Source organism: Manacus vitellinus, unplaced genomic scaffold (genome assembly GCF_001715985.3).
Source record: "Manacus vitellinus isolate BGI_N305 unplaced genomic scaffold, ASM171598v3 scaffold_0_pilon, whole genome shotgun sequence".
Lineage (NCBI taxonomy): Eukaryota > Metazoa > Chordata > Aves > Passeriformes > Pipridae > Manacus > Manacus vitellinus.
In genome coordinates, this window is record NW_021938789.1 from 27,607,942 (window position 1) to 27,613,853 (window position 5,912).

A 5,912-nucleotide genomic window follows, 5' to 3' on the forward strand; every position below is an offset into this window, starting at 1 on the left:
AGGAGGTTTTTTGTAGCTAAACATGATTTCAGTAAGTGCTTGGACAAAATTTAGAACAAGTGTAGGTCTACTGAAGGCAAAGACACTACCTCTAGAAGCCCCTAACCTGCATTCAGGTGGAAGCTGGAAACAAGTTGAGGATGTGATATAGCATTATCTCCTTGCCCTGTTCTTCTGCTCTTCCCTAGAATCTCCTACCAGTCCCTGACAGAAATAGGATACTGGCTAAGCAGTGCTTTGGTGTATGGCTTTAATCTGCTCTTAGTGCACCTTCTTGGAGTTGGCCCCACCTGTGTGTGTCTGGGCAACAGAAGGTCTTTCTTACTGCTTGGGCTTGTCAGTATGTTTGCAGCTGAAACTCTTTGAACTCTTGTAAATAACTGATTTTCCAACACCCTGCCCCCACCTTCACCCCCATTTAATACAAAAGTAAAGCAAGGGAATCAAAGGCAGTTCAAGATGTATTTACATACAAACTTCATTTGAATCCTGTGACAACCTACTTCCCTGACTGCTTCTCATACCAAATTCTAACAATAGGATTTCTTTGCTTTATGATCTAAATTGTTTTACTTTTTGCCTTCAGGGACCTAGATATGTCTTTATAAATTAGGTTTTTATCTGTATCAAATGCTCCTGGCATTGCAGAGTCTCAAGTTTTCTGTATTAATTATCTAATATTTCACATATGTAACATTTCAAAGATCTTTTTTATGCTTTAGTTTGCAGCATTTCTGTGAGGCACACTCCCAAAGACAGCTGCTTCTCCCAGTTTGCCCAGCTGACTGTAAATCTTTCTTTCCTTTGTTGATGAAATGTTAGTAAGCTGCTCTCAGGCACTTCTTAGCTTTCTAGCAGTTACTGCTTCTTCCCTGAGCTGTTGAAAACTCCCAAATTATGCATCCGTAGCTCCTGCTTAATTTGCAAGAGCCATTAATTTCTGCCTTTAATTTCTATTCCGACTGGCAGTGGGGATTGTGGCAGTCCCAGGCTGTGCTGCAGTACTTGACACTTTAGATCCTTCTACTGAAACTTGAATGTCTTCAATTGCCATCAAAGATCTTTTCATCTCTTATTGGTTGTTTAGGCCACTTACTAGGCTCCATCAGCATGCTGTTCTCTGATACAGAGCTAAATCATACAAAAGACAAATGAGAGAGGGGTTTTGTTATCTCTTTGCCATGGGATCTCCCAAACTTTGCCCAGGCCCACTTCTGGTCTTTCACAAATAATGTAGCTCTGTAGTTAACAGTGGGTCAGAAGATTCTGTTACATTGTGGTCCAATGCTGTGATGCAACACTATTGTTTTATGCTGATAAAAGCTGTTCCCCACTCTGACTGTTTCATCACAGCTGGGCTTCTCAGCCCCATGAGGACTGCTGGCTTTGCAGCTTGGGCTACCCCAGATCAGCTGGAGGTAGAACCATGTTTTCCTGTATAAGTCTGAGGAGCCAGTTTATTTGCTACATTTTGCGGAACGCTGTCTGACCACAAGAAAGGTGATGTTCTGTGTGGTAGTTGTGAGATGATTTGAGCACACTAATGTTTTCTGTACCCTAGAAGATAATCCAAGAGATGTGACTGCTCTCTAATTAAGCAGGAGAAAATGTCACAGCTACATACTGACTCGCTTTTTCTTGTCATATGCCCATGCGGGCACAGTATTTAGGAACTGAGCATCAGATCTTTAATAAGATGTTCCAAAGCTATATCCTTTCCCTACACTTTCCTCAAGCCACCTCATTTCCACCATTCACAATCTGGACACAGTTTGACTCTGATTCAGAAATCAGTAAAAGACTGCCTCTCTCTTGTATTTGTGGAGATGAAATAAGAGTTCAGCAGGAAGCTCAGTGATCAAACATTTCTTAAAGCAAACCACTTGCAGAGGTGAGAGACAAAGGTGCTTCTGTCAGGGCTACAGGGAGGGATACCAGCAGGGAGAAGAGGAAGGGGAATGCTTGTCAGCCCCTATCTTCTTCCATACATGTGCTAGGAGATGAGAAAGCTCCTTGTCTTGTCAACATCATCAGAAGTCAGAAAGTGTCTGTGTGTGTGCACTGCAAGGAATGCAAATATTATAGCAGAATTAAAAATTACAGCAAATCATGAACGGAATGTGATTTAACGATGATAACAACAACAACAAGCTACGTCCTTTTAGGGACTGCAACAAGAGGAAAGTTGTTAAGAGAGCAGACGGTGCCCATTTCTGTGACACACGATGTTATTCTTGGGGTTGTCCTGTGCAGAGCCAGGAGCTGGAGTTAATGATCCTTGTAGGTCCTTTCCAACTCAGGATATTCTAGGATATTTACCACTAGGTGCTATTGCTTAAGAAAGGAGAACAAAAGGGGAGAACAAGAACATGGCCTTAGGAAATATGATCTGTATTCCAGCACTTCATTAGAACAGGTTGCGTAGGGATGCTATGTTTATTCTGTCAGCAGAGATTGTTTTTTTAAAGAAAACTGTGTATTAGTTGTGATTTGCTTTATTTTGTCTTGTAAGAGATGGATAAAAAAGACTTTTAATGATTCTTCAAATTTACTTGGATCTAGATGTGATTTTATTTCACCTTTGTTTGGAAACTCCCCAGGTTAAAAATATTTTTGCACCCTGCTGTCAGTGGTGTTCTTGTGGGTTGTGGTCTGTGTAACTGGACATGTAGGTCAGATAGAGAATTTCACTTGCACTCTTAGAGGGATATAATGCCCCATTTTTCCCTCTACCACAATAGCAGAGAATTCTGTGATCATTGTCCAGCAGAGAAGTGATAGTTAGGTAATAAGAACCATGATAATGTGTTGTAGCACAAAGGGTTTTTACATGAGTACAGATGTATTGCTCCCGACCACTGAACCTATACTTTATGAAAATTATCATGCACTTGGTGCGAGGAGCACCTTCCTCATCTTATGCCATCTGTGCATGTGGACGAATATTACAGGAAACTCACTTGTACATCCACTTGTGAGTGTATCCTTCCTATTAAAAAAAAAAAAAGCCATTTTTAGATCGTATCTTGCAGTAGAAGATATTAGATTACAAGCAGACTACTGCTGAGATAATTCACTGTTTTCCATTGTATTTCTTGGGCTAGAGTTCTTGTTCCGCCAAAATGCAGACACCAAAATACCAATATACTAACAAGATGGTATTCACAATATTTTCAATTTCAGGAAAGATTTTAACAAGTCTTTTTGTCTTAAAGTGCATGGTGAACATGAACATAACTATGAAAATCATACTGGTAGTGGTATGAAAGAAGAGGGGTTTATTTTCCCACATCAGTTGTCTTATGGATGATAGTGTGCACACTGTATTGATCTCTGACAGTGGGAAGGTAGAATAACCATAAGAGAGATCACCACTCTTTCATCTGCTTAGAGGTAATTGTATATATAATAAGCTAGGATCTTTTAGCATAAACAAGACCTCTGCATAAGGATATTAAAGAGGTATATACCAAAAAGTGTGCTGATTTTGGCTGCAATAGACTTAATTTTGTTCACAGTAGCTGGTATGGAGCTGTGATTTAGATTTGTGCTGAAAACAGTGTTGATAACAGAGGGATGTTTTCATTGTCACTGAGCAGCACTTACATAAGGCCTTTTCTGGTCCACATCCCACCCCTCCAGTGAGGAGGCTGGGGGTGCACAGTGGGTTGGGAGGGGACACAACTGGGATAGCTGACTCCAGCTGACCAAAGGGATATTCCATACCATATGGTGTCATGCTCCACGTATACAGTAGGGGAAGAAGGAAGGGGTAGATGTTCAGAGTTTTGGCATTTGTCTTCCCCGGTCACTGTTATGCGTGATGGAGCCCTGCTATCCTGGGGACGGCTGAACACCTGCCAACCCATGGGAAGGGCTGAATGAATTCCTTCTTTTGCCTTCCTTTTGTCTGTGGCTTTTGTTTTCCCTATGAAACTGTCTTTATCTCAACCCACAACTTTTTCACTTTTACCCTTCCAATTCTCTCCCCAGTCCTGGGGGTGGGGAGTGAACAAGTGCCTGTGTGGGGGCTTGGTTACTGGTTGGGGTTAAACCATGACAGAAGAATAATGAACATCACGTAAGAACTAGGGACTAGTAGGTAAAATGGTCTAGCAGTGAGTTTATAATTACAGGGGGATGCAAGGCAAAATTAAACTGTGGAAGTCGTTGTAAGGTGCTTTGGGTGCAGCAAATGTGTGCTTCAGGGGAAAATTCATAGGGGAAGGGGGTCCATCAAAGGCTACTAAACAAGAGGATGTAGATTTAAAGTTCAGGCTCAGAGATTTTAACACTGTAGCATGGAGACAATAGCAATCTATAGCAATCTGTATTCTTTTCCTGCTGGGCTAGATGAACTTTTGGCTTGTCCTGGCATAGTACTACTGTTCTTGTATTAGTGAATGTGGCTTTGCAAATATATGCCAAACTCACTAACATATCTGTCTTTATACATTCCCCTAAATAATGTAGTTGTTACCTTTTGTCTTCATGGAGTTTTCTACAAAATAATACAAACACTTGAGTATATTGCAGAATAGTCACTTTCTCAGTATCTCTTCCTGGACACTATGTAAGTTAAAAGTAGGCTCTTGTGACAGATCAAAGAATTAAAAGCAAATGTCTGGTCAAGTGAACATAGGTTATCTTCATATTGGGGAATAACCATTTTAATCATCTTCACGATTGTTTTCTTGCACTCAGAGCCTAAGATTCTTCACTGTCTTCATCCTTAGGATGAAGGATTCTCTGTTTAAATATTTGAATCCATGGCACGGAGGTAACCTTCACCTCTATGCAAGTGTGTTTGGAAAATGTGCAATGCTTTGCAGAAGACTTAGTACTTTTCCAATATATGGTCATCATTGATTAGTTAAACCACTATCACGTAACTATTGCAGAGGCATGATATTAGAAGTCTCCAGCAGTGACCTCTCTCTGGGTTGATATTGAACACGGGCAGGCATCGTCTCAATCTACTGACGCAGTATTAACTGAAACTCCTGCAGTCTCACTTCTCTTAGCTATACCGTGTTTTGCAGTACATGAGGCATTCCTGTGATAATGTATTCTGTGCATCATCCCTTTCACCTCTGCAGGCAGTATTTGACATCTGAGGGTGCTGCTAGGTGGCTGCAGTTGGTGGGAGGGCAGAGGAAATGAAGGGAGGAAACTGCTGTCCCTCTTTGCATCCATTCCTTTCTCTGGAGTAGCCATGGGCATCTTTACTTGATTCCCTCCTCACTGTCCCCCTGAAGGAATCTGATTGGATAGAGGCCTTTTAGCTTTTCTTGATGTAAAGTAGGGAAGGTGAAAGGGAGCAGAGAGAAGGGGTGGAGATGATTATGTCAGAAGACAACAGTAAGGTGTATACTGAAAATGTAATGCTTTAATTTGTTAATGACAGGATGTCGTGAACTCTTTAAACAGGTTTTGCTGTTTATAGGTTTGCTGAGATTTCATTGAGAGGGGGATACTTAAATCCTGATTAAATCCTGTAATACTGTGAGGGAAGAAAAGCTTTCTTTTTTTTCAGCCAGAAAGATATGCAATCTGAGAGAGAACAATTGCTGGCTTTCTTGCTAGGAAAGGTCTTCACTTTCTGCACTTCCTAACTCTCTGCACTTTAAAAGGTAAAGAGCAAAATCAGTTTAACCCACTAGAATCTAAGGAACAATCATATTTCAAACAATTACCATAAATGTGTTAAGTTTCTTTCCTCCCTTCCCCCAAATCTCAATATGGCAGATGACCAAAATGCCACAGGTACCCCACACTTCCTTCACTTGTCAAAAATTCTTGTGACTCATTTCCCATTCCAGCTAGATTGCTGTTAAAAGGTGTGTGCAGTCTTCTAATTTATGGTTAACAAGTCTGTATTAACTTTCTAATCCCAATTGTCATGCAATAAC

The 5,912-nt window shown here is 40.8% G+C and overlaps 1 long non-coding RNA gene across 1 annotated transcript; it reads right to left on the bottom strand.

Annotated features, from left to right (window-relative positions):
* Nucleotides 1–920: 920 nt before the first annotated feature.
* LOC108639293 lies at nt 921–3,656 on the bottom strand. The gene is made up of 3 exons (XR_001920374.1): nt 3,607–3,656; nt 2,961–2,989; nt 921–1,131 (listed from the first exon to the last, which is right to left on the bottom strand). It is a non-coding gene; the product is annotated as an uncharacterized LOC108639293 (long non-coding RNA).
* Nucleotides 3,657–5,912: the final 2,256 nt, after the last annotated feature.